Below are 27,921 nucleotides of genomic sequence, written 5' to 3'. Positions count from 1 at the left end.
TGGTGTATAACATGTTACGAGAGGGGGCTTTTACTACCATATCCCTCCCCCGAAAAAAAAGACGCCTCTTGGAATGGGAGATAAACTTTTTACTTTACTAGGTTAATTTAGAACAAGTGATTAAAAACAAAACAAAACCCACCAAATTTCAGCAGAGTTGATGTCATTAGTCCTTCCCTTCCTGCTAAAGTTTATTAACCAGGTGGACTATGGCAGCTGAGAACTGTGACAGAATTGACTCATATTGTGTCTCAAGCATGGCATGTTTTAAAGCGCTAGGTCTGTGTCCTTCTGTTATTTCTAATGAGATTTTCAGTTTTTCCAAAAGCTAAGGTTTTGTTTGTTTGTTGTTTGTTTTTAGCTCTTCTGCAGGTAAAAATAAAAAGTGAAAATGCAACTTAAATGTACCTTCCAGACTTAGAAGCCTGACCTGCAAATAAAATCAACCTGAAGCTTTTTAGGAAATGTCACAGAGTGGAAACCATACACTGTTGAAATCAAATCTGCCATCTACTTCACTGAGAATAAGTCTTCATCTCAGATGTTTAAACTGAATTTATGACCCCTGATAGTCATGTATTTATGTGTGATTTTTTGAATGCTTGGTGATGGTAAGTCCATAGTTTCTTTTAAAAGTTTCCTTCAGTTTTCCAGTTATCCAAAACAAGGATTTGCCACCATAATATAGAATGTGAGAAAATATGGTAACTACAGATACTGACCCTTAATTTCTCTTTAATGTTCTCATTTTATATAGCTTTTGGGTAGTATCGCAAAGGGCAATGGAATACATTCTCTTCCACAGTCGTAGAGACTGGAGACTCTTCCTCTTTTGGCTGGAAGAAGGCTTTTTGGCTCTATAGTCTGGCAAGTTTACTGACTTCCTGTACCTTTCACCCTAACTTCTTCAGACAGCTTTACAAATGCAATTTGTCAGTTTGCCTGTGTTTTGATATTTGAGATGCTAGTGATTCCATGGTTTTTGAGCAACAAGTATCAACACTGATATGCAGGAGCCACTGATACAGGTTTGATACATTGACATTATACAACATAACTGATTTCAGAAATGGCCTTGGCTCTGTGCAACCACTCCTCAGCAACAACTGAAACCATCCATGTGTTATCACCACTATTTTAATCAAAAATCCAAAACACAGCACTGTTTGAGCCTCTATGAAGAAAATTAACTCTATCTCATCTGAAACTATTGATGTGTTTGGAATCTGTGTTTTTGTTATATATATCCTGGTGCAGTTCTTGTCCTTTCTCAGTCTTTCCATCAGCTCCACCCACATATTTTCCAGGTAGCCTCAGATTATAAAGACTTCAAGTTTCTATTTTATTATAACTGAACTGATTAGGGAATGTGCAAAAATTTGGCAGCTGTAATTGAAGTTTACAGAGTTCCTTGTGTGTATTGCAGTCATCAAGGGAACAAAACAATTTAGTTTTCAGCTTGCATGATAAAACATACAGTACCATGGTAATATCTCCAGGCAATTCATCGCATGCATCTAATAACAGTCTCATTTGTTAGAAATATGTGAGACATATCTTTTGCTACATAGAGATATCAATAGTTTCATATATATATAAAACTATATAAAGTATACAACAAATTGTAATAGAATTTCTACATAGCTTTCATTCCAGAAAAAAAGTTTGGCAGAGAAGATCAAAATGTTTTTACAGCCCTGTAGATATGTAACATCAGAATTCTTGCCCACTGAAGATGGATTTTAATATGCTGTATTAATACAAGTCAAAAAAAAAAAAAAAAGAGATGCCGTTTGCAACCCATTGAAAATAAGAAATGTCTCCTTCAAGTCCAGCAGTGCCAAAGGAGTTTGTACTGGTTAGTCAGCCACTGTCATGTGCAAACCTGGTTTATCACTGTACATGGATTAAGAAATAGAAGATTTATTGAGAGTTGAGTAATAACTGAAAAAATGCAATCATCTCTTACACAAAGACAACTGAATGCGTGAAGTTAGTACCTGGAAGTTAGGTTAAATACACTGAAAGATGCTTGGTGTGGGACTGAATGTGGACATGCTGCTGTAGGAGATCCAACTGCTCTTCTGTAGTGGTCACAGCAACCTTCAGAGTTGGCCTCCGAAGAGCAATAGTAGGGTTTCAGCTAGGGGTTTGGATGAAGTTTCATAGTCTTGGCAGGGGCATGGAGAATAAATTCGATGTCCTGACTCAGAGTATGTTGAAAGCAACCTCATCATTTAAGGAAGAGAACTAACTACAATGTTTCAGTTTATGAGCATTTAATTTCACTGTCAAAAATTTCCTAATGAAAGACTGAACGCTATTGTGAGGAATAGGAATTCAGCGATGTAAATATGCTATGTCTTTCTTGTTCTCTCTTTTTTCAGGGACAAGAGACCAGGTCACAGGAAGTCTAAGTACAGCACTGTGCAATTTGCTTTATATGCATGTTGGCCCTCAGCTTCTTTAAGTTGCTATTAGATGTAAGCAGACTGCACTGGATATTAGTGGCTATCCTTCTTATAAATGGAGATTACACGTGGTTGTTTTGAAGTGGGTAGGGGTGCAAAATAGCATAATAGTTTATGACAAAGAGAGGGCACCCCAAGGATAAATCTATTGCAATTGGAGAAAATGAAACAAAGGATCTGAAAGAAGCATTTCTGGCCTTCACAGAAGATGATCTTAAAGAATACAGTCAGTTGGATGGTGCCTAAATTATAAAAGATTTGCAAGTACACTGGGATGCTTCTACAGAAGGAGACAGGGACGATGATGGTGATTAGGGAAGAACTAATATGGACATATACCATGAATGAGCAAAGGAAAATGAGGTGGTACTTTTGGAAGCTGGTGTGATTTGGTCTTCCTGTGCTCCAAAAGCAGAAACAGATAGGAATAGGCATCTTCTGATTGTGCTGGGGGCTGGGGATGGAGTTTCTTATCTTTTCCCCAGCACAGTGATGAGACAGTGTCCTCTTGTCCTCTTCCTCCTCTAACCTCTGCAAAGTTGTTGGAGACCATCAGAGGGCAGAGACCAGGATAATGGAGTGGAGGTTGGCAGAGGAACTGTAGAAGGTGACTTACACTGGATGAGTCGCTGTCATATGCTTCCCAGATTCCTCTGGAAGTCAGGGTCAAAGTGCTTACTCATTTATGTAGAGGCAGGATTCTGCACTATACACATTTTTAGTGCCTTATATATGATTTGGTTAACATTCTTCTATTATTTTGGTCCAGCTAATAAAAGTAGCTTTAACAATAGAACTTCTAAATTCTGATCTAGCTTTTAGGTGCAATAAAAAGGAGTTGGAGATTATTTAGTATTACCTGTAAATAAAACTTTTACATTTCATGTTTTTAATCAGATTTTGCTGTATAACGCTGATACCTTTGAAAACATTCCAGCTTTACAAACAGTAAGTGGTAATTGTAAAAGCACTTTCAGATTCCTGTTGTTCCCATTCTCACAATTTATAGCCTGAGAAGGCAATTGCTGTGTAGCTTGGAGAAGCTGCTCCTCCTTTAAGTCTAGTCTAGTTTCTCCTGGATATATATATGTATGTAAAGGTAGAGCTGTTAGCCAGGATTTTATTTCCTTGAATGCTACTTTCTAGGTAATGAAAAAAATGGTATCATTTGTCAGTTTATGGAGGATAATGTAGGCAGCACAAACTTAGATGAAAAAAAAATGTATTTCTTCTTTTGGGGGCATACAATTGGGATGAAATTGCCTCAATTTCCACTTTTTTTTTTTTTTTACAGGCCAAATTCACTAATTCTTTTTTTTTTTTTTTTTTTTTTTTCTTTTCTAAAGGTGTTTTCATTCTTGTCTTTTGCTGTTTTGGTTCGTACTTCTCCATAGTGGCATCTTGCATAGTGGCATCTTTTTCAACACAGAAAATTAGGAAAACCATTGTTCCTAACTAATATGGATACCAACATTCCTTGCCTTTCTCAGGCACCTGAGATTTCTCGTTCTTCATTTTACACCCCCTGGCCACTGAATGAGAAAAGAGATGTGGCTGTCTCTAAAAGAGGTCATTTAGGAGTTTTTTATTAAAAAAAATAATTAATGAATACTCATGAACAACCTAATTACTGTACACAAGCTGAACAACAGATATGATAACACTTTTATTACTTTCTATGGTGAATTTCAGAACTCAGAGACTTTTTGAATATCTTCTGTAGCAATTTTGACCATTCTGAACCTCCAGTTTTGCATAAAAAAAGGTTCTGCTGTTCTGAGTTAGACTCTGCCTGGCTGGGGAATCTGGGGAATAGCAATGAGCAGGTTGGTTGTTCCCTTGCTTGCTAAAGAAGTGAGACTGACCCATTCAATTTTGAACTGAGCTGCCTAACTTTGCACTGAAACACCAGAGGAGCACTCAGAAAGCTGGATGGGGTCTTCCAGGAGAAGCAGCAGCTGGGAGCATTCCCTGCCAGGTGAGCCTGGTGCTGGCTGTGGCCACAGCAAAGGTGCATTGGGAAGCTTGCTGGGGTTGAGCCCCAGCACCTGAGGGGGGATCCTACCTGCAGGATGCTCCAACAAGCAGCCAGCCAGGAATAAAAACTCTAAGTACAGAAGCAGATTGACAAATGTTTTCTAATCCCCTGATTCTTCATCCTCAGTACCTTTACTTCGGTAGTCATTGCTGGAAGGTGTATATCATGTCTTGACTCATGTTAAAGGAAACAGTGGAAGAGGCACTGGGTGCCGAGAGAAGGCCAGCTTCCTTTCAGAGGCAGAGGAGGGAAACGGGTGCCTGGAGGGGTGGTGAGTCACAGCATTTCAATCAGACACCTAAAATAGTATCCTTGATATTCAGCCCATCTTCTGCCACTATAATATGATATCCCTGCAAAGGTTAATCAATTTGAATGTTAATATCATTCTTATTTTCCAACCAATAACTTTCAAATATATGTTGCATGCTTGTCCTCATCCAGGATTAGCAACATGACAAGTCTGAACTTTTAAAAGCAAGACACTTTGGAATTACTGGAGAGCAGAAAAAGGTCACAATGCTTTGTACAAAACAGAAACATGTAGATTTGCAGGCCCATAATTTGCCCACTTTTCTTAATAATTTCTAAAGAAGCACGGAGAGCAAATGGGCCAAATTAACGAGAAGAGGGAGTGCTCTGCTTGTGTATTTAGTGAAAGAGGTGACCAGATAAAAGCATTGCTCCCTGTAGATTGACTCTTACAGCCTTGTTACAGTCGGTGCAACATCATACTTCAATCTGTTTCCCAAGGCCCAAATCACACATGGCCCAAATCACCATTCTGTCTGATGTGCTCTACTTTTTTGGTTAGAAGTTATTTTTTGGTGGCAAATAGTGGTCACAGGGAAATGGAAAAATGTGTTGGTGTCAGTGTTTCCTTGATTGGTCTAAGGTAAAAGAAAACTCAAGTATTTATTTTTCTGCTGTAGCTGCTATTGTCCTCGGGGACTGCTGAAGCTTTAAATCAGAATCCTAATTGGCCCTCGGATAGCTATGAAATACCAGAAGCTTCAAAAGGAGCTTAAGAGAGTAGTCGCTGTCTTTTCCCTGTTCCATCCTGTGCTATCCACAACACACACACTCAACAAGGATTTGGGAGGTATTGTTATCAGCATTAAATCTTGCTGTGTGACTAGCTCAGACTTTGTAAGACTAGGCACTCCAGAACAAGGAGGTGACACTGAAGTTGTGAACCTTGAGCAAATTACACAGTGCAAATAAATGATTGGGAGTGTGACATGGTTTGCCCTGACTCATCTGCTGATGTTTTTGCTGCTCTTCAGGTAAGTCTGAAGTGCTTTTAAGAACTATGCTGTCATTTACAGCCTTTAAAAATTGTAATAGTTTGACAAAACTTAACCTGTTCATGTGCCCATGGTCTAAGTAGTCAGGAAACTATGAATGGCACTTGTGTGAGGCCAGAGGAAGAGAGGGCCCTGCTTTGCTGGTATAGTTGCACATGCCTTGTTTGGAGCTTGCCAGTTCAGAGCAACTTGATTGGAAGAACACTGACTCACGGCTGCCTCCACTGCTCCCCCATCTCTGGTGGTTACTTTGACCCTATTTTGAACCTATCTTGCACACTCAGGGTAGTAGCTACCACAGAGCATTAATGGAAAGTCTCACTGATCTATATGGTGCCCAGAGCTTTTGAATCCACTCTATTCCCCTGCACTAGCATGACGAAACAGGAACCAGCACAGCTGGAGCTGTCAGTCTGGTTTAGTTTAGTGGGATGCGTACAGCAGTGATAATGGTGGATGGAAACCAGAGAAATGTGTGTTGTTTATACTAAACACCAAATATTTTCTACACCTAGTTTTACAACACCTAGCGTGACTTCATTTCTCTAGGATAGAACTGCTATCCAACTGTTGAAAGTTGTTCTTGGTGACCATACATACTCCATGCTGGATGGACAACAGGGCTGGGCTAGATGTTCTCTCTTCCTTCTGGCCAGGCAAAGCAAAGTGAGGAGGGGACTAATAATCTCTTGCCAGGGGCATGAAAGCTGTTCCAAATTCACCAGAAATAGGTGAAGCTTTACTTCCAGGAGAAAACAAATGCTCCTTGAGCAGCATTGGGGTGGTTCTACTGCACTTAGCAAAGCAGGTCAGAGTATGTCTTGTCACTTCAAGTAATTTCTACTGGTTTAAAATTATCTCCAGAGAATTAAAAAACAAAGACACCCCAGAGTCTCCACTCTATCACCTCAGGCTAGCATATACCTGTTAAATATGCTGGGGGACTTCAAAGAAATTTCTTGTGTTTGTTTGTTTGTTTGCTTGCTTTGTTTTGCTTTTCAGCTGATCAACTGATGCAATATAAATTATGCATGTGTTTTGAGAGGGGATGCAGCCAAACATATTGATATCTGAAGAGTTTTGTTTCAGTGGTTTGAAAAGGGAAGCAGCTATGCCATGTCCTGAACAGTCTTTGCTCCAAACCTCCAACTACAGCAACCCCGAAAAGGGCTATTTATGGAGGGGAAGTACTAGCATTTTAGAGCAAATTTGGTAAGAGATATACAAATGCATAAGGAAAAACTAACACTGCTTGTACATCACTGAGACTGGACTGAAAATCCTGTTTGAGGTAGGTTGTTTGCTTAGATTTTTAGTTGTTGCTTGGTTGTTTGTTTTCATACATTTGTATGAGTAGCTATATTTCTATTTAGAAAAGCTGACTGTCCAAGAGTTGTGCTATGGAAAGGGAATTTATAGAGGGAATATGGAATTTTGGTAATGGAGGAGCAGAGAGGTCAGCCATGTAAGACCATTCCAGGAGCTTCTGCTTCCCACAAGGGAACAGCCAGTTAGATAATAGTGGTCCCCCTCAAGAAAGCCATCACCCTGCAGTGCCATGACCAGTGCCAGGAGATGCCTGCAATCCTGCTCCTATGGCAACACCGCCATGATGTGCAAGCTCACCAGCTTTCTCTAAAAACCTCTTCCCTCACCACCTTCTTCCATAAAAGTATGTGTATGTGCATGTGTATACAGAAGGTAATATCAGCAGACATTAAGATAAAATAATTAAACATAGCAATGGTGAAAAATAGTGGTCAGAACCACTTACAAGACCTGGTTTAGTCCTTTGTGAATTCTCATATTTTACTATTATTAGCTTGTTCTCTGAAAAGGGACTTAAGGTAGGTTACAGCTTTTCTTTGCATTTGACTATTATTGTATCCAGAATTTTCAGCATATATCAAATCAAATGTGTTGCTCCTTTACTTTTCAGGTGCTAAATTTCAACCTAAAGTTGGACTTAGGCTCACATCCCACCTTTTCCTGAATCATTACCTTTAATATCAGTCTGGCAGGCAAAGAGCGGTGACACCTGGGCAACCTCCCTGACCATATGGGCTTTGCACATGTGTGACAGGGTGGAAACTGGCAAGCAATTCAGATGGCAATGTGGTATAGTGTAGAGGAAACAGAGTCCATCCATCCCTCCGTCTGTCTCTCTCTCTCATTGTTGAGACTTCAAGAAAAGTAACATGCCATTTTAGTTTCCGTAAGTGGAAAATGCTTGATTGGCATAGTCATTTCCTGAATGACAGCTGCATTTTGATTCCATGTTCTTTGATAGAGGAACACTCTGATAGGTCTAATCAGTGCTATGCTTTGGAGGAGCTGAGTTAATAGATACATACATTTATTTATTTATTGTATATCTATGTATGTATCTATACATTATGCAAAATTAACTTAGTTTTACTTCCAAATCTGTTTTTACCATAAACTTAGAAGCCACATGGGACAGCTGGAATGAAGAGTAACTTTCAATTATTCATTGCCTTGATTCCATCAAGAAAAATGTATACCTTCTTTCATAATAGTACAGTACCTTTGAAAGAAGTAATAAAATGATGAACATTGCTTTTTGTGAAATAAAAGAAACAGCATTTTATAACATTGCAATAAAAAACAAAAACAAAAACAGAAACAAAAACAACTGTATAAGATTAAAAAGAAAAAAAGTTTTACACTCATGAATACACTCATTTGCTGGGAACTTTGTTAAATGCTTTGTGCTGCTTGGCACAGGTTGGTGTCTGCTGCTTTGTTAGAAGATACCCATCGCAGCCACTTTAACTTTTTGAGGTTGCACTTATTTTAATCCCCCAAATGCTTCTGGCAGGGTTACTTACACTGAATCAAGGTTATTATTATAAAAATTCCACATTTCTGCCAATGAGAATGAGATAGTAAGCCATCTTGGCAGGCTAATTTAGGTAACTTTTCAGGTATGCTTATTTAAACAAGGGATGCATGAGAAATGTGAAAAATGCTAGCACTTATCGGAAATGCAAATGTGGCATTTGTTCAGCTTAATATGAATGCCTCTGCACCAGGCAACAACACCAGAAGTGCCAATTAGGATGCAGTCATGGTTCCAAAAATTCACCCTTTCTTTTCAGCTAATATGACATTTTTGTGCTGATTTTTTTTTTTCTTGAAGAGTAGCTGTGCTTCAACATACCTGCACAGAAATGCCAGTCTTGCTGAATTTTAACTAAAAACCTGTTATTGTGCCAGGCATCAATACAGAAGTGTTATGCCTATAATGTGTTTTATTATGGTTAGAATTTAAAGTGCTGTGCCATATAGGTCAATCACTGTTACGAATGACAGCAGTTGTTATCTGCTAGTGAGGACAGCAGTATAATAATAATGTTTATTGCACATCATTTTTCAATGATTTTATGCTATCATTTAGGAGATGAATGAAATGGCTCCCTAGCAGACATGAATGTAAATAAATTAAACATTAAGAACCAGTGAGTTCTAATCATCTTTCTTTAAGATTGCACTAAATGGTTGCAATCAGTGAAATAGATGAGAGATTGCATTAAATTGCCTTTCCAGATACTATATCATGCCAGCTCAAACAAGGTTCACACACATTACAAAACAGCTCAGGTTGAAGGAGCAGCTGGAATGCCTCATAGGCATGCATTAGCTGAGAGTAATGCACTGGTCGCGTAACACTGCTTACAGTCTTTTATATTAACAGACATGGAGCAACAAAGAGAAACCCAAACAAATAAACAAGGGAAAACCTGTAATGTTTTGTTCCTAGGCTTGACTTATATTATAGCTTTATATTAATATATGCCATGGGTTAGGGGATTATGCAGGAGCACAACTTAGGTAGCAATATTATCTTAGCTCTTTCACTCAGCCTCTGCTGTTTTTTTCAGGATGCTATTGGAAATTCACAGGGCAAAAAGATGACAGGTTGGAGAATGAAGGGTGGTTTGTTACTGTTATGAGATCTATGAGGAAAGAATACAGACACTGTGATATGGGTAGCAGATAGGCAATATCTGAGAAGCTGTCAACAGGAAATGTTAAGGCTAGGTTTTCAGGAACTGACCTCTTATTCTGCCAGCACAAATCCACAAATTAAATTGTGTGAGCAGTTGGGTCACAGAGAGGGATAGACTTCTGCAACCATCTGACCTCAGGTACAGGCACGAAAGTGAACCTGAAATAGGGAGGGCCTCAGGGTCAGCAAAGACAGATTGGAAATCTGTCTCTTAGAGTCTTTAAATGGCAGAAGAGTGAGCACAATTAAAATTGTGATCATTCAGTTCCTCTGCTACCAATGGTAGGAGTATTGCCTCTTTTCATTTAGCAGTAATACAGCCCAAAGCTATTAAGGCTCTTGCTCTGCTGAACAGTTTTCCTATTAAGAATATTCCTCTTTAAAATAAAAATTAAAAAAAAAAATATTTCTAGGTTTCCTTCCCTTCCCAAGTGGCTACTGTTTATCAAATGCACCTCACCTTCCTCCTCAGCCCTCTTAATTTTCATTCCCAGCTCATTGCACGCTGTGTGTTTCAGGAGGATTTTGCTGGAGTGCAGAGAGCAGGACAGGACTTAGCAATGTACAAACCACCTAAGCTTTGGCATTCACCCTCTCCCCAAAACATGCCTTGAACTCACTCTGCTGCTCTGCTGCAGTCTAAGAGGGGATGTTTGTTAGACCCTGCACAGAAACACTCCTTTTGGAGAGGTCAAAATCTGTCTTTTCAATTTCTCTGGACTTTTTATTTTTATTTTTTATTTATTTTTTAAATGTATCCTCACCTTGATCTGTAGTTTTAGTCCACATTCTGAATAGAGACAATTTGGAGCTCAGGTATCTGAAGATGCAACTTGGCTTCTTTGGATTCAGAAAGAAGTGTTAATATTCCTATATTGTTTGTCTTACCTTTTGTTTAGAGCATTGTAGGCTTTTCCTTTCATGAAAAAGAGTAAGAAGTCTGGGAATGAAGGGAAGATTTCTTGACATGTTTTTTGTGCAAATGAGATATAATGTGTGAGAATGTAGCAACTACCTTAAAAATAACTGGCCCCCCCACCCCCCAAAGATTTTGACATTTTTCTTCATTGTGGTCTTTCTTCATCATTTTGGTCTAGCTGAAAAGGATTTGTCAGTGATTTGCTTTGCTTCAAGCCCACGCCAAACTTTGGTACTGACCAGAGCAATTGGTGATGGACTTTCAGGCAGCAGGAGGAGCTGTGCCAGCTGTGCTCAGCTCTCCTTGTTACTTCTGTTCCCAAGCTGCAGAAATGAGAGGCAGAAGAGGGATCTGCTATTCCTACTGTATGGTACAGCCTGGTGGTTTATGGTAATGAAACGTGAATTTTTTCCTGAACTTTCATTTCTAGTTTTAGCATTCAATATCTCTTCCAACAGGAAAACCCAAGATACGGCTGAAACATTTCTCCAGTGTACCAAGCTGACTATGCTATTTATTATTTAACTGAAATAATGAGTTTATATTGAATGCCTAGATGTAGTATCTCTTCACCCCAATAAGAGAAAATAGTGGATGACAGAAAGAGCTCCTGAATTTACTTCTTCTTAAGCTCCAAGCTCTGTCTTCAGGTTTTATTCAGTCTTTCCAGTGAGTACTTTGATTGTAAAACCTTTTAATTTTTTTTTAATTATTATTATTTTATTGTTGTTGATGATTTTAAACTGCACATTCATTCAGTATCTCTCACTCAGCAGTAGACAGAAATCAGCTAGCTCATATCCAACACAAACATCAGAAACAAAGACTTGAGTCAACATCTGGGTGTATATGTTGTAATTGAACTCTTCACAGTTTCAATGAGTGACACCAAAATCTTTAAATGCCTTAAGATTCAATAAAAGAGACCCTCAGGAAGATAGCTCTTTCAAGACCCAACACGAGACAAAGGGAATGATTTTCTGGGTTTTATTTATTTATTCATTTATTTGTAGTATTACTCATCCTTGTGAGTGGGCCAAAATTTATGGCAAAGAGCAGCAAGGTTCAGATGACTTCTCCAAGTGTTTCAGACAGTTGCTGACTCACTCCACAGGAAAAAAAAAAATCCATTCTTATCCCTTAATTGCAGGAAAAACAGATGGGAGTCTCTAGGTTCTCCCTATAGCTCCTAACTTTACCTGTCATCACCACAAACCTCCTTAGCAGTGACTATCTGCAGTGTCTGCTGATTTCAAAATCTTGAAGTACTTCCACCAAAAGTGCTTTTCTGAACCCAACAAAAACATATTCTCTAAATTTAGAGAGTCTTGAGGCTACAGAGGACTCCCTTTCATGGACTTTCTGGCATCGCTAGTGTCTGAGGACTGAAGAAGTTTGTGGACTGTGCTAGAAGGAGACATCATCTGTATTTGGTAAGTTACATCTGATCCTATTGCCTGCTGAGCGATCCAACATTTTGCCTGTAGTTTTCATATATGAGGTGAAGTTTTCAGCACTGCAGAAAACTTGTGATTTCAGTCTCCAAAATATGAAGTTTTAAGACCCCACAATTCTCACTAAGTTTAATAGAAGCTGTGGGAGACATGTACTTTAAACAAAAAAACTTTTGGTACCCGTGGGATACTGAGACTTCAGTTGCCTTTCTATTAATGCTAGCCATTATGTTTGGGTGGCCTGCTGTCCTTTGTCTTGTTTGACTGTTTAATCTTTTAACTTACAGGCAAAAATATGCATTAGTTCTAAACATGAAAGCTGGCAACATAACTTAGGACCACTTGATTTATATAGGCAACAGTTAGTTATCTACTGTGGGAAGACAGGAAAAATAAACATAACACCTTTTTTGTTATTATTTTACGGTGTTTTGTAGTTGTTGTTGTTGCAGTTTGTCCATGTTCTCATAATTAGCAATTTGGAGGTGATGCCTCTGGTCTGCAAAGAGAGCTTTTCATCCAAAGCCAAATCCAAGGGAGAAGTGCACTGAAACTGATGAAAGTCACCCCAGCAAGATAAGGCACACAGAGCAGGAGGATTCAAGGATATTACCTGTGTTCTGCATCCCTGTAGTAGAAGTGATTTTGATAAGTGAAACTGTGGTTAGACTACAAGATGCAAGTAAAAGAAGGGCAGCTATTGCCTGAAACTATGTACTGTTTTTGCTGACTGGCATTCTAAGATTTTTATGACACATATTCAGGTACTTGAGGCTGGACTTGGACATTAGAGGAAAAATGTATAGGAAGGAGTATTGTCCATTTGCAAAACATCCAGAGAGCTGTGAAATATGATATGGTAATGAAAACCTGTTTGTATAGTGCTAAAAAACTTGAAATGTGTGCTGTTTTGAGGTTCAAGGGTCGGGAGGGACATTGCACGGAATGGAAATTGGTGTATATCTGGCAAGAGACTAGCAATGTATCTACATAAAGGATCAAAATGATGATAGGGACAAGACAGCATCTCAGCTTGTGGAACCATGATGCAAAATCTTTGCTAACAAAACAGGCTAATGCCCTACAAAGGGAGTGTTCTCCTATCCAGCAGTGCCAACTCAGCTGCTTGCATATGGCAGCTCTGTGAGTTGAAGCAAAAGACCCCACAGCTTTCTCTTCCTCTTCACTTCCTTTATTATTATTATTATTAATTTATTTATTTTTCATTTATTTGTTTTGTTTCATCTTGTTTTGTTTTGTTTTCAACCAGTTCAACCCCAGGCTGGTTTACTGTGTGGTTGGGTGTTGGCCAGCAGAGCAGCGACTCTTTCAAGGTGTTGACACCAGTGATTCTCCCTTGTGCATTCCCAATTGGTGTAAGGTCCACAAAACAGAATGTCACCAGGTTTCGCTTATGTGTATTGCTTGTATTGTTCTAGACTTCCACTTGACGGCAGTTTTTTAATTGCTATAACTCTATCTGATAAGGGTATAATCTTTTTATCTCACAAAACTGTAAATCCAAGCACTGATACCATTAGGCCAGCATCACAGTATCATCAACCAGTACAATTTCTTACCCTATGGCAGCTAAAAACAAAATCACGTGCTGATACAAGCATTTTCTGTGGGTTCATGTATGTTCACAGCCAGTTTTGACCCTAGAGTATTTAAGACCACACATTTGTCACAGTTTTATCCTTTTATCTCCAGATGACTATCAGGCTGCCTCACATTGCAGGGGAAGTGCATTAACCATTTACAATGGAAAGATCAGTCCCTGGCAGTGATGCAAAGGGTGTGTGATGTCTGCTTTGGTTGGTGTTTTCAGGGTGAGCCTTGGAGATGATCAGCTCGGGAACTAACATTCCTGAAGTGCAACAGTCATAAATCTAACTGATAGGTGCACTTGGGAATGCTGTTGGCTCAAGGACCATTGCAATTCCTCCCAGTATATCAAAGAACCTGGGAACCCATGGAAGTATTAACACAAGTCCTGAGGAGGGCCACAAAGATGGTTAAGGGGCTGGAGTACCTCTCCTACGAAGACAGGATGAGGGAGTTGAGGTTGTTCAGCCTGGAGAAAAGAAGGCCCTGGGGAGACCTTACAGTGGCCTTCCAGTACCTAAAGAGGGTCTACAGGGAAGGGACTTCTTGTCAGGAGTACAGTAATAGGACAAGTATAATGGCTTTAAACTAAAAGAGGTTAGGTTTATGTTAGATACTGGGAGGAAATTCTTCACTCAGAGGGTGGTGAGGCCCTGGAACATGTTGCCCAGAGAAGCTGTGGATGTCCCATCCCTGGAAGTGCTCAAGGCCAGGCTGGATGGGGCTTTGGGCAACCTGGTCTGGTGGGAGGTGTCCCTGCTCATGGCAGGGGGTTGGAACTAGGTGATCCTTAAGGTCCCTTCCAACACAAACCATTCTGTGATCCTGTGATTCTACGATTCTATAATTCTATGACTCTGTGAAACCTTTTTTTCCCCAAAAGTTTTTAATGACAGAATTTCAGAGGGCTTAGAAGTTTCTACACAGCAGCCACAAATGGCCCATAGGTGCACCACCACTGGTCTGCTCTCCACAGACTGGAAACACTGCTGCCTTGGTACTGCACTTACAGCTCTGGAAGTCATCAGATGTAGGCTGCCCTGAGATGCCTTCAAGATCCAGAGACCTTCATGTTCCATTGATCCAAAGGAAAATGAGAGATCGCAGAAACTGCATGATTAACCTGGAGATGATTCATGTCTCACACTGTTTTCAGAGTATAAATCAAAGCTAAATTTGTTGAAGGCTATTTTGGAAGGAAAACCAGCAGTGATTAGGGTACGAAAGCAATATTCATGCTAACTTGGGTAAATTATGATTGTAAGTACCCCCAAATCTCTGTCATCATGCTACCAAAAGCTACTAATATTCCCATCACCTTTTTAAAAAAATAACGTGAATGGGTCAAATTAAATCTAGTGATTTCAGGAGTATTTACTGCTTTTAATTAAGCAAAATACAGAGTTCTTTTTCATGTATTTCTTCCCTGTGTAATTTATTTATCTTAAAAAGAGAGAGAAAGAGAGAGAGAGAATACTTTCCTCTAATTCGGGAATGAAGGTCCTTGCAAATAATTACTTTGTTGACTAATTGCACATTTTCCATAGTGGCATTCTTTAAAGATAATACTTTCTGGTATTTTAAGTGGAAGGAATGTGACGTACTGCTAAACCACAGGCTTTGCTTTTGTATTGTACCAATATTGGGAAATGATGTTGGATGGGTGATGGAAAATATATTTTGAAGACAAATAATAGTGCTAGTAAGGGAACTGAAGCTTTAAGCTGTTAAAGGTGTTTCTCTCTACTGCTTGCTAAAAAAAAATAAAAGGTAGGAATTGGAAGCTCTACAAGTCATCAGCAGGAATTATCTTCCTGGAGATACAGGAGAAAATACAAATCTGCAGGCAAGACCACTTCTAACAGATCTGAACAGTAAAAGCTTACTGAACAGGCTATTTTACTTGCTGGTAAAAACATCTTCTTCTAAAAGAGTTTCATTTAATCGTATCTTGCTCCTGATTTTTCTCTTGACTGAGCAGGTATTTTTCAAGGGGCAAATGAGAATAAACTGGTATTTTATTTATTTATTTATTTATGATGGTTATCTTTACTCAACAATAATCTGTGCAGAGCAGGAATATAGATGTTCTGAAACATCTTACTATTAAATCAATAAAAAACATGAGGAAAGGTCTCAGAGGAGACAATCAAGATAGCTGGAGGACTGGTGGTAAGTGTACCCTTTACCTCACTGTAATCACTTTGAGGTTTTTGATAATATGTTGTTAAATCTGCATTTTCCTTCAGTCTGTCACTGTAGTCAAGGATTCCAAGGATGCAATGTTTTAAAGGGTGTCTTAATAGCTTCTGACATTTTGAATTGTTTACACAGAGTGAAAAAGCTGTGATGACAAACAGAGGAGGTAATTTCAGTGAGAACCTTGAGTGGAGCCAAGTTACACAATGCAGATGAATGGAGGCTGACACAGAGTCCGCTGGGACTGGAAGAGTTGACTATCCTGCTCAGCTTTAGGACTCAGCTTTTGGATATCAGTAACAAAAGTGCAGACACAATGAAAGATCTAAGCAAATTCTTAACGGCTTGACCTTTCAGAAGACTCTATCTATGTGGCTTTTGCCCTTTTCATTGTGACCATCCAGTAGCCTTTCCTTAAAAAAGAAAAAAGAAGAAAAAAAAAAGTCTATGATAAAAGATACAAGCCCTGAATTAATTAATGTGAATATGACAACTTATAGGATGATCTCCTGGGAGCCAGGCAGAGATATGGCTGGGATTTCTAAATATCTCACTTGCATGTGAAGAATGACATTTATGCACAGTCCTCATCATTGTATATGATGAACTTTGTATCCAGGCTTAATGAGACTGTGTATAGCTTTAGTGTTTCTTTCTTCTTTAACAGAAAATACCACTGGAAATAATAGAGGAAAGAAAACAGCAATAACAGAAGGAAAGTCAGAACCCAGCTAGAGCACATCCCTAATGGACTTTGGCAAAGGGCTTTTGCAATAACCAAGGGCAGACTCACCGAGGTTTCTTCACACAGATCATTTCTTTCAGCTTTTGGACTGAAAACAGAGGTAAAACACCTTGTCACAGGCAGAACATGGCACACATTCCAGCCTAAAGCTTTTCCTAGAGCAGTAGGATATGCCAGCCAACACCCAGCTTAATTCCTGTTAATTTTTTCCAATATTCATTATTCAGGTGTTTGTAAAAACAGAAATTAAGTGGATCCATGAGAACATATATCCCGTAAGTACATATCCTATACAAAGTAGCATTGGAAACTGAAAGGCAATGCAGCTAAATTCACAGGAAGTGGGCTGCAGGCTGACAGCAGTGTGGTGAGGAGTAAGTCAGTGGTAACACGCAGCACGCAGCTGGACAAAATAAATGCACTGGCTGAATAGATGATAAAAGATGCAGATGAGTTTTGATAATGGTATTTTCCCCATAGTACTTGGCGTATCCAAGCATCTAGGGGAGGAAACAATTGTTTATAGCAGTAAAAAAGGGCAATAATGACCTTACTGGGCTCTTAGGGAATAGAGCACCAGGGGGCTGGAAAATTCTGGCTGACTGCTTGTAAATACCAATCCTAGCAGCAATACTAGATTAGGGAATGACTTTCCAAGAAAAATCATCGGATCACTGTTGCACGGGTCGTTTACAACCACAAACAGACACTAGACACTGTAAAGGAGTTCTGTACAATATTTCCCTTTATTTTTCTGTGATTAATTCTGAGATGATATACCACCTGAGGTTTCCTGTGATGCTAAATCAATTTCCTTTTGTTCATATTTTATTGTTATAGTTATTGGTTCTGTATAACCTCTAAAAGCTTATTGCCAAGTGTGAAACCTCCTTCATTAGTGCCTGAAGATTCACAAGGTTGTTTTCATGGAAACTTCTACATCTTGACCTCAAATTTGTAGTTTTCGAACAATCTCGGTTGTTGAGATGAAGAATTATTTATTTGTAGAGTCAACAGTGTCTTTACCCCTAAGCTATAATAAAACTGTTAAAACCAAGTGTTCGGTAACTTCCCCGCCAGGAAACATTTTCTGAACCTTTCCCTGTGTAGTTTTCTGTGGTTTGAATTATCATTTGTTAAATATATTATGACATACTATTTACCACAGACCACAGCTTTGAGACCTTTGTGTAGCTATGTCCCCTAGGAATTTCATAAATAAATCACTGCAAACTAGACATGCACTTCAATCCCTTTTGCTGTACTTTACGTCCTCTGAATGATATCTGCTTTGACTTGGAATAGACCAGGTTTATTAATGTTGCTTTATCAGTTGCTAAGGGCTGCAATGTGCTGAAGTGGAATTTGGACATTGCTTCTTCTTAGTATGTGTGGCTTGTAGACCATAAAGCTATTATCCAAGCTGAAGAGGGGAAAAAAAGAGAAAAAAAGAAAAAAAAAGAAAAAAAAAAAAAGGAAAGGAAAAACAAGGTACTTGTTATTCAAGACAGCTGAGCAAATTAAAAACTCTTGGTTCATCTAAAAACCTCTACTGAACTTTCCCCAAACAGGAAAATTAATGAAATGTTGCTTGAATATTTGGCTTTTTCCTCCTTATATTCTGACATTAATTTGATCTGAAATTTCATTCTGACACCTAGTCAGTGTCCTTAATATTCATACTGCTTTGGTGGCCCAGGTCTGCACACTCAAGGATTTGCTGGTGAAATAGCAGTGTTTTGTAAAAGTTGGCATTTTTTCTCAGTTGCTTACAGAAAGTAAGTCTTAGAGAATTGGTCAATTATTGGATGTACATCTGATCCGAGTCAGTGAGAGCTGTAGAGATTCAACATTTCTCATTACTGAGCCGTACAGATAAGGAGGTGCCTCAGACTACCTCATGCAGACTTTTGAAAAAAAAAAAAAACAAACAAAAAAAACCTCATTCTGAGTTGCTCTGTTCAAATACTACTGTTTATCCTTCAGGCCTTGTCCATTCAATGATGAATGCATATATATTATAGAATATATATATATATAATACAACACATTTAAGCACGTAATGAAACTGTAGTTCATGCTTTGGTACAATACTGAATATGGATAGGTTTAAAGGATGTAGTTTTAGATCTTATTGCTGGAGCATATGTGAACTCTACCCAAGAAAAGCTCATCTCAGCACTAACAAATGCCCATGCTTATTGTCTTGCCACACTGGGACCAATTGCTATCCTCCCATCCTGTAAAATACATTCCCTGTCCTGTTTTTTGTTTGAATTCAATATGAATACTTCTGCACAGCTTTTGCAATATTCATTTTGTGAGTGGACATTTTTTTTTATTTATTTTTTAATCTGAGTGGCCTTTCTTGTCCTATTTCCATTAAATAACCAGAGGAAAATAATTTTTTTAGGAGTTATATTTATGTTTGTAATAAAAATTAGATGTGTTCCTCACTTGTCATAATTGTTATTTTTTTAATCATGCACCATGTTATCCGCTACTTTGGCTATATATAGCCTCTTTCTATTTAAGTTATAATGAAACAGAAATTTTTTATTTGTTCTTGTTACATAAATATATTTGACTATTTTTTCACATGTACGTTTAAGAAGTTCTTGTTTTGAATCAGTTTAGTGTATTGTTACTTCATGTATTTCAGCACAAAGCATACCAAAGTACTTTGGGCTGTACTGTACTGGGATCAGCCATCCATTTCTGAAATGCCCTCCTGGCATTTCAAAGCTGAATCCATTCTGCAAGAGCAACAATGTGTGAAAACCCATAGCAAAGAACATAAATAATGGTTTATCCAGTTGAAAAGTAGATCCACTGGTTTGTAAATAGGATAGATGTAATTATTGTGCTGCGATTTGGATGCTACTCTGTCGTAAAAGCAACTAACTTTTGCTGTGCCTGAGACATATGTCAATATATTGCCTACTTCATACTCTGTAGATGGTGGATTACCTTTGGTGATCTTTGAGAAGTTAATTATTAGATCTAATGGCTTTATGAGATTAGGTAAATCCCAAAATGAAGTAGGACATCTCTAGTGTATCTCCCACTGTTCTGAGCCTTTGAGTGCCTTTCAAACAGCAGATATCCTATTTATCCTTAATTATAAATGGGTGATGTGTATTTGTATTAACATTTATTATGCAATTGGACGAAGTAAATTAGTGGCACTGAGGCTATAACTGGTATTAAACAATGTAGCCAACTGATCTGCTATAATCTCACAGTGCAAAGCTGACAGATAAAGGTGTTTTTGGAAACTCTGAGATTTCTAAACTTAACAGTAGAGAACTAAGATTTTTGTGTGCTGTGGAATAATTTGTCTTGTAATTTAGCTTTAATTCACATTTTCACAATTAATTAAACATCAACCTAATCATTATACACATAAAGCATTTAAATTGATGTATGAAGAATGATGGGGAATGAATAATGCTTTGAAGATCCATTTCAAATTAGTTGTTTGATTAATGAATATTCCACAAGGGCATTTGTGTGATGACCTCTGTTGATGAGTTAAGGAAAGGCATGTCTGTTTAGATAATGAGAAGACAAAGTGAGTGAGAGTTATCTCTGCATGTAAGTTGTGTAGAATTATGAGGATTAATCTATAAAAAGCATATTACTTTTTCACATTTTTTGTAAGAGATAACATGGAACTATAAGATCACTAAATAAGTTTGGCATTTGAAAGATGCTGTTTAATGATAAAATGTGTTAGCTCTGTATGGCAGTCATCTTTCTCTGGTTACAGAGAACCATAGTGGAGGGCCATTCTCTCTCTCTGAGCCTGTTATGATCCTTCACAGCACCTAACATTTTGATTTCTTGCATGCAACAGAAGATAAATATTTCACACTCTAGCACATTCACTTTTGGTTGCTTCTGTAGTTATAGAAATGAAATAGAAATGTTTTACCTGGTAAAATTATGTAATAGATTGGGTTTCCAGCTGTTTAACTTCAGCAGAGTACAAAATGTTGTGTGTTAAAGTAGTGGTATTCTTATCTATCATAACTGCAGTGTACTTTGGCACCTAGCACCTGGTGTAGGGTTCCTGCCCCTCGTTGGCACCCTCCAAGCTGCTGAACATTCGAGGCAGGATGCAGCACTGGATGAGACAAGCAGGTATTCAGTCTTCTCATGTCTACCTTCTGCAACAACAGAAATGTTGGGAAGAAATTGTTGCTGGGCAGTCTGACTGGTTTTTATGTTTATCACAGGGTACAAATGAAATATTTTATCAATACTTTGGGCAGCAGTCAACTGCCTTTCTGCTCCCTGCATTCAGCTTGTAGCACCAGGGTAATATAGCAACAATAAAACCCTTTGGAAACCACTCCTGAAATTGCTGGAGACAGAGGAGCTCTTCAACAGACAAGGGATACATGATGGGCATCATGACATGGCCACCACTGCCCAGTTGCTCCCTCCAGTGCTGTCAGAGTTATTTACTCCTGTTGTATTTGCCTTTGGGTATCTACACTTTACAGAAGGTGTAAATTGTGCAGAAAACCCATCAGTCAGATTTTTCTTACTTTCCCTTCTCCTAGGCTGTTCTGACTGTGGGAAAAGGGTGCTGTTTGTCAGTAAGAATTCAGCAGGGGTGAGAAAAATCCACTCCAGCCCCTCCTGAGAGTGTCCCCACAGCTGACAAGACTGTGGGTATTAGATCTGGTCAAGAATCTTTTCATATAGCACTTTTTCATTGCAAAATGCATGTGTGTGTGTGTGTGTCTGTGTCTGTGTCAGGATGAAGTTTGCAGTCCAACCCTGACCCTCTAAGCACACAGAATGGGACACAATGGGCCAAACTAAAGATGTCCCAAGTCCATTAGTCTCTCTCCAGAAAGGATAGTTGCTGAGGTGCAAGGAAAGACATGCAAGGAAAGGCTAAGCAGATAGTTTGTTTTCCCTGAGATTCCAGCAGGCCTGGGGTTTCCTTCACTGAAGGTGATGTATTTGTTTTTAGAGAGATACAAAGCTTGTTTGGTTCAGTCAAAGGTCAGGATAGAATCTCCCACATCCTAGTCAATAATATTTATATTCACTGTTTCCCTTTGGTTCAGTGACTACTGAATAATTAAAAGAAAAAGAGAATGCTTCTCATGCAGTCTGGTCCAGAACAAAGATGTGAATGCAGGTTTCAGACACCTTCCCTCACTTCTGTTCCCATTCCCCTGAGTCCCCTTTTCCAATATTTTTTGTTCCCTTAGTAGTAGTCTCAGCAAAAACTGAAACAAAATTCTAATATTTCATCTTCACCCAGGCAGTCACAGAGCAGCCAGGTTTATTCTCTTTGCCCTGAAACAGAGAGAGCAGTCAGAACACGCAGGGCACCCTAGCTCCTCTCTGGAGTATATTGGCTCATTCAGGCTTGATATGACAGCTTGGGGAAGATGTTACCAATTCATTATCAAACACACCATTTTTTCCTTAAGCTGTGTGATTTCAAGGGCCGCATATGAGAATCTGAAAAGGGTGGGGAGGGCGTTGGATGAGGGACAGGGTCAAGGCACTTGTGCATTGAACATCCACAGCTTTTAAGCCACTCAGACTCTGAAAAATCCCATGTCTCTCAGGTGCTCATCCACTCTTCTTCCTCGGAAGAGGTGGAGAACTTTGTCTGGACCTGCACACAGATATCTTGACTGGGAGGTAATATTTCAAACAACAGTTAATCCTTGTAGGATGACTGCCTGCATATCGGATGGGGTCTGAGGTGTCTGAGGTGATGCATTAAAACAAGACAGATCCTGCCCTCCTCCTCTTGACATAACTTCTCCTGTCTAATGGCATCCCTGCTTTCTCAGGCCTGGGCAGGAGGGATTTCTGCAGACTCAGGTACAGGTAAAGCAAGAGATCCCATTTCCCCAGTTTACGTATTATCGAAAATAATTAGAAGGCAAATTAAAGCAGGCTTGAAGTAAGGGATAAAGCAGTGAAAACAGTGAAATAAGTTTAGAAGTGAAAACATCAGCACAGAGATGTCAATCACATCAGGATAAAACACAGTATTTACACAGGAGAAACCAGGATCATGCCCACTGAGCTGTCTGCCAATATGCTCCTACAGAAAGGCACTATTTATAGCACAGTCATTTTACAGCCTGTAGAAGCCCATAAATATAAGTGCTTAAAATATAGAATACCTTTGCAGTCATCAATGGGTAATCATGATTTGAAGTTTATAACCCAAAAGGAGTGTTATCATACTGAGGTTTGTCATTATTCTTAGCTTTATTTTTGAATTTTGCTTTGGGTAAAATTAATTCTGTCTTGTGAATGCAGTGAATAAGTGAGAATGACAGCAAAATATATTTATTAATGAGTTCTTTTTAAATAAGACTTTGAATCAATAAATGCAGATGAAGCTGAACTTACACAGAACATTAAGCTGTGACCAGACAAAGCTGTAAAAATAATAAGGTGACTATAATGTTAACATGGTAATTTGTTCAATGCTAATATTCATTTTTCATTGGGCAGTAGATAAAATATTCAGATAAATCTACACCTGCTTTTCTACACAATAAGCACTTAAAAGCTTATGACTGACTTTTGGTGAGGCTTAGGAGCATATAGAATAAATTTATTTTGAAACTGGGGCACAAGCTCCTATTAAATATTAACTTTGAAATCTACCTGGGTAAAGAATCCCTCAACAAAATTTAGAAAGTTACTACACTGTGGAAGTTAGAAAAGGCACCTATAGTGGGATGCTAGTAAACAGAAGTGCTAGGCAAAGGAAATGTCATTTCTTGATTCACACTGAATACCTAATTCCAACTAGTGTAATGTATGGCCTGTCACATGGCATTGATTACATTAAAAGTACGTCACTAGTTAAATAAAATACCTTTAAAACATCCTGTATAATTAGTTCATTTCTAATGATCCACATAGCCTACAGGAATGATCGCAGAAAACAAATAAAGCATCTTCCCCCTCAGAAGGGAGAGCTGGAGCCCTGCACTTTTAGTCCTTGTCTGGTATAAATCGGTGTCCTCCACCGACTTTGTTGCTTGGGGATTTGCTGCATTATGTATTTGTCTTTCCTCTTCAGCTCTACCATAAGCAAAGAAGGCAACTGCTAATCTCTAAGCCTCTTATCTTGAGAACAATATCCATGTGTGTGTGTGTGCACGCGCATGCATAGATTCAAAGTTATCACCGGAATAATGAAAGTGCTGGTAACCAGAGATTTTCAGAAAATCTTGACTTCCCCCAAAAGACGCTAAGTGTTGTTAAAATCCTGTGATAGAAGACTGATTGAAAGATCAGATGTAAGGTTTCACCTCCCAGCGCTCAGCTGCATCCAGCATCTCCCAGAGGAACACCCCTCCCAGTGTCCCCAGGAGAAGGGTGTCTAAAGAGGGAGCAACTGGGACAAATTGGCTCAGCTCCACCAGCAGGACAGAATAATATGTCATCACTAAAGGGACTCTTATAATTGTTCAGCAATTTCTTTGACACCTGTGTATGCCATTTTATTTTTTATTATTTTATTTTATTTTATTTTATTTTATTTTATTTTATTTTATTTTATTTTATTTTATTTTATTTTATTATTTTTATTTTATTTTATTTTATTTTATTTTATTTTATTTTATTTTATTTTATTTTATTTTATTTATTATTATTTTTCCCTATACAGGCTTCTTCTCATTAGTGTCCTGAAAAGAAATAGCCCTTCTGTGAAAAATAAAATGTTGAAAGACTACTTCTAAGTGTGTACTGTTCCACACTTGCATTTGCAGTGGTGAAAACCAGTTGTTACATCTACTGCTGAACCCTTCACAGTCCTGAGCTTATTGAAAGAACAGGGATCAATTTTGAAACTGTGCTGGGAAGAAAAAAAAAAAAAAAAACTGAGGGGAAAGTATTCAATGACAAGGTATCCAGCCGTGCAAAGATGTTATGAAGGGAGAGCTGCTGCCTTTATTCTTGAACGGCACAATTCAGAGCTTTGAGAGCAATAAAATCACACCTTTGGCAATCATGGGGGATGATTTCTGCACAGAACTGTTGCAATGTAAAACTCGAGGCAACGGACCTTGTGTTTGTTTTCCTGGTGCACCTGGAGGAACCTGAGGTGTCGTTTATGAGTTGCCATTCTGGTCCTACAGACGTACCCATGGGAGGGGATGCGCTCCTGGCCTCCCTGCCCGCAGAGCATGGCTGGTGGCCATGGGACAGGACTGTGGGCAACAGAGGCCGTTCATTTCCAAAGAGCTGGGAGGTTCACTCCACGTGTGGAGGACCTTGTGTGATCTTTTTCCCCACCCTGCAGTCCCTGGTACAAACAGACTCTTAGCTTTCTAGGCAGGCAGGTTTCTAAATTTTCATCCAAATTTTCAATATATTTTCAGGTTTAGCCAAAAGTGATATAGCAAAGTGAGACTCAGCAAAGCAATGGCTTTATTTTGTTTGGTCTCATTTAAAAACTGTGTGGACCAGACCATGAGGCATGCAGACTGTTAGGTACCTGTCTCTCTGAGAATAAACTGTAGCTCCATTGAAGCACCATGGCAGCTCAAGGAAAGATTAATGTTGAACTGTCCTGAGACAAGATATTTTAATTCTATTTAGCAAACTAAATTAGTTCTGCATGGATCAATCCAACCTAAGCCAATCAGTTTCATTTGAATTTTGCATGTAGGAAATTGAAATATGACAGAAAAATTTTGATTCTCCCAAGTTTACTTTCTATTAAAACAAAATCCATTCCACCTCCAAATTCTATATAGAATTCTCAGCTGACATGTAACATTTACTTTTTTCTATTCATGGCTGAAAGCCAACTTCCTTCAAGGTTACTGTTTGTAAAATCCTTTTGCTGGATGGAAGACATGCAAATATCAAAGCTGTCCCTGGACTGACTGGTGTCAGCACAGAAAGGTGCTTCTCCAGCTCATCAAAACATACACTCTGAAACTGGGCAAACATCTCTGAATAAATATTGTATAATGATTTCACCCAAAGGGGCAGGTTTGGGGTTGTAGCCATGCTGGCATGAACTTCCATAGCTTTCGGTCAGCTTGGACAGTGGGTTGTGCTTGCTTCTGTCTGCAACAAAATGAGCTGTTTTGAAGAATCATAAGCCAAAAAATTCAACAGCAAGAGTGAGAGAGAGGGGGCATTGTGGAGTCATTTCATGAGGACCGGTGGCTGCTGCTTGCTGGTGAGAGCCATTCCAGACCTTATGCTTGTAATTGGCACTCTAAGATGCTTTTGCTTTTTATGTTTCCAAGTGAGCCATTCAACTAACGTTAATTTCATTCAATGGTAATAAAGGTGAAATCTCTCTAAAAATAATTCTCTTTCTTTGCATTAAGATACGATCCCTAAGTAAACAGGCTTTAATTAATGGCAGAGAGTATTCTGTCAGCTCGCAATACTCCCTTCCTCTGTGGAGCTGCACTAAATTCATGGAGCTTTTAAAATGACTCCTCAGACACAGCATCACTGTTTCCCTTTCATCCTAGCGCCCAACACCCCTCTCTGCAGCGAGACGCAGTGGTTTTGAGCGATATGATACAAAAATAGCTCCTAAGCAGCTGTACTAAGAGTCTGCTGTGCTGTTAGAAAGGAGAAAACCTTTCAGTTTGCTTTATGGAGGTTTGTACAGTGGTGGCATTTCAATATTTTTTAAAACCTCTCATCTTTTTCTGTGCCCTTACTGAGAGGTGATAGTCTCCAGCAAACACGGCATGCATACCAGAAGCTGCTTTGTCTTGGAGCTATCCTCACCAGGAGTCAGGGAATGAGATTGTTTTGATGACTCACAGATTAGGTAAAATAGCACTCTAGTTTTCATCAGCCACGGGTCATCTGAGCCTAGCTTTGGTGCTGCAGGGCCAGACACAAGACAGGTTGTCTTAGCCCTCAGAAGCGTTTCTGGGAACAGCTTGCTCCTGGCCCCAAATACCCCAGTTCCAGCCCTGTTTCTCTCTGCAGTGCCTATGAGTTGGGCAGAGCAGACACTGCTGTTCCTGAGTGTTTTCTCAGCCCTTATGGCTACTTGAAATTAGCTCTCTCTGCTGGTAATTTTTCTAAACTGATGTTTGGCTCCCTGCTAGAGCGGTGCTCAGTGCACACAACTTGTTTTGCAGAATCTTGCTGGAAGAGTCCTATGTGAAAACACTGAACAAGCCAAGCAGTGCAAGCTCTCTTTTGCTGTATAGGACCCCCATAACACAAGGGAAAAGGCTTTGGGAAGTACTGCATCCCTAAAGATGTCAATATCTCCCGTGTTACCACTGCAAGGGCAACTCATTGACAACCTGCATATGTTACATACCAGCAAGATTGATCTTTTCCCTGTATCAGAAAGGCATTTAATGATCATTCAGCTAATTTCGAAATGTCCCTGTTATATCTCTCAGGGAAGAAGGCAAACAGTGGTTTTGCTATATTTAACTGCTTTGCTGGTACACAAAGCCAGTGAAGAAACCCTTGCCAGCAGTTACGACCTAATTGATAGCTGGTGACCAAATGGAAGAAGGACCATCTCTGCTGACCTGCTCTAGTGAGTACTGGCATTTCTCACTGTGCACAGAGCAAGACAGGCATTAGTGGTAAGCGGAGCCTAAGCCTTCACACACTGAGGAATTTTGTGCTTAGAAACACAAGAAAGGAGACAGAACTTCAGTTAGAGACACACTGATCAGAATCAAATAGGTAACAGGTGAGGGTGTTGTGGACACGGTGAGTTGAATAGCTTTTTGGTGGCTACACCAGCACGAGCAGGAACTGCCCCTGCTGCTGGCTTTTGCCTGTGTTTCATGCCTCTCTCCTCACCCTGCAGTCCTGTGCTGGCATAGCTTTTTCTTCAGGCAGGCAGTGAAGCAGGCTGGAAGTTAAACAGTCTCGATCATTTTCTTCCATCTTCCATCTTCCATTCTTCAGCTGGATCAAATTTCTCCAGCCTACCTGAGTGCATGGACATGAGTGCAGCAGCAGGGACACAACAATTAAGAGCCAGGAGCAAGACATTGGAAAGGATGGCTGGACGGGGCAGTGACCGGCCTGAGCAGATCTGCCACCATATGCCAGACCACCACTTTGGTCCAGGGAGTGCCATGGAAAGTCTCTGTCTTTTGATTTAACATGGAAAAACCTGCAAG

General features: G+C 39.3%; 1 protein-coding gene across 8 annotated transcripts in view; it reads left to right on the top strand.

Moving 5' to 3' along the window:
- LOC308196777 (dynein axonemal heavy chain 12-like) overlaps positions 1-27,921 on the top strand; it is a 159,567-nt gene that overhangs the window by 127,843 nt on the left and 3,803 nt on the right. For all 8 annotated transcript variants that reach the window (XR_013952392.1, XR_013952393.1, XR_013952394.1 and 5 more), the window contains one exon: positions 362-27,921. The gene's annotated coding sequence lies outside the window, so the exon portion shown is untranslated. The remainder of the gene's footprint in view (positions 1-361) is intronic.

This window comes from Anser brachyrhynchus (genome assembly GCF_964034855.1).
Source record: "Anser brachyrhynchus genome assembly, chromosome: 1".
NCBI classification, from domain to species: domain Eukaryota; kingdom Metazoa; phylum Chordata; class Aves; order Anseriformes; family Anatidae; genus Anser; species Anser brachyrhynchus.
The sequence above is the reverse complement of the archived record's forward strand: the minus strand, read 5'-3'. Positions and strand labels throughout refer to the sequence as shown.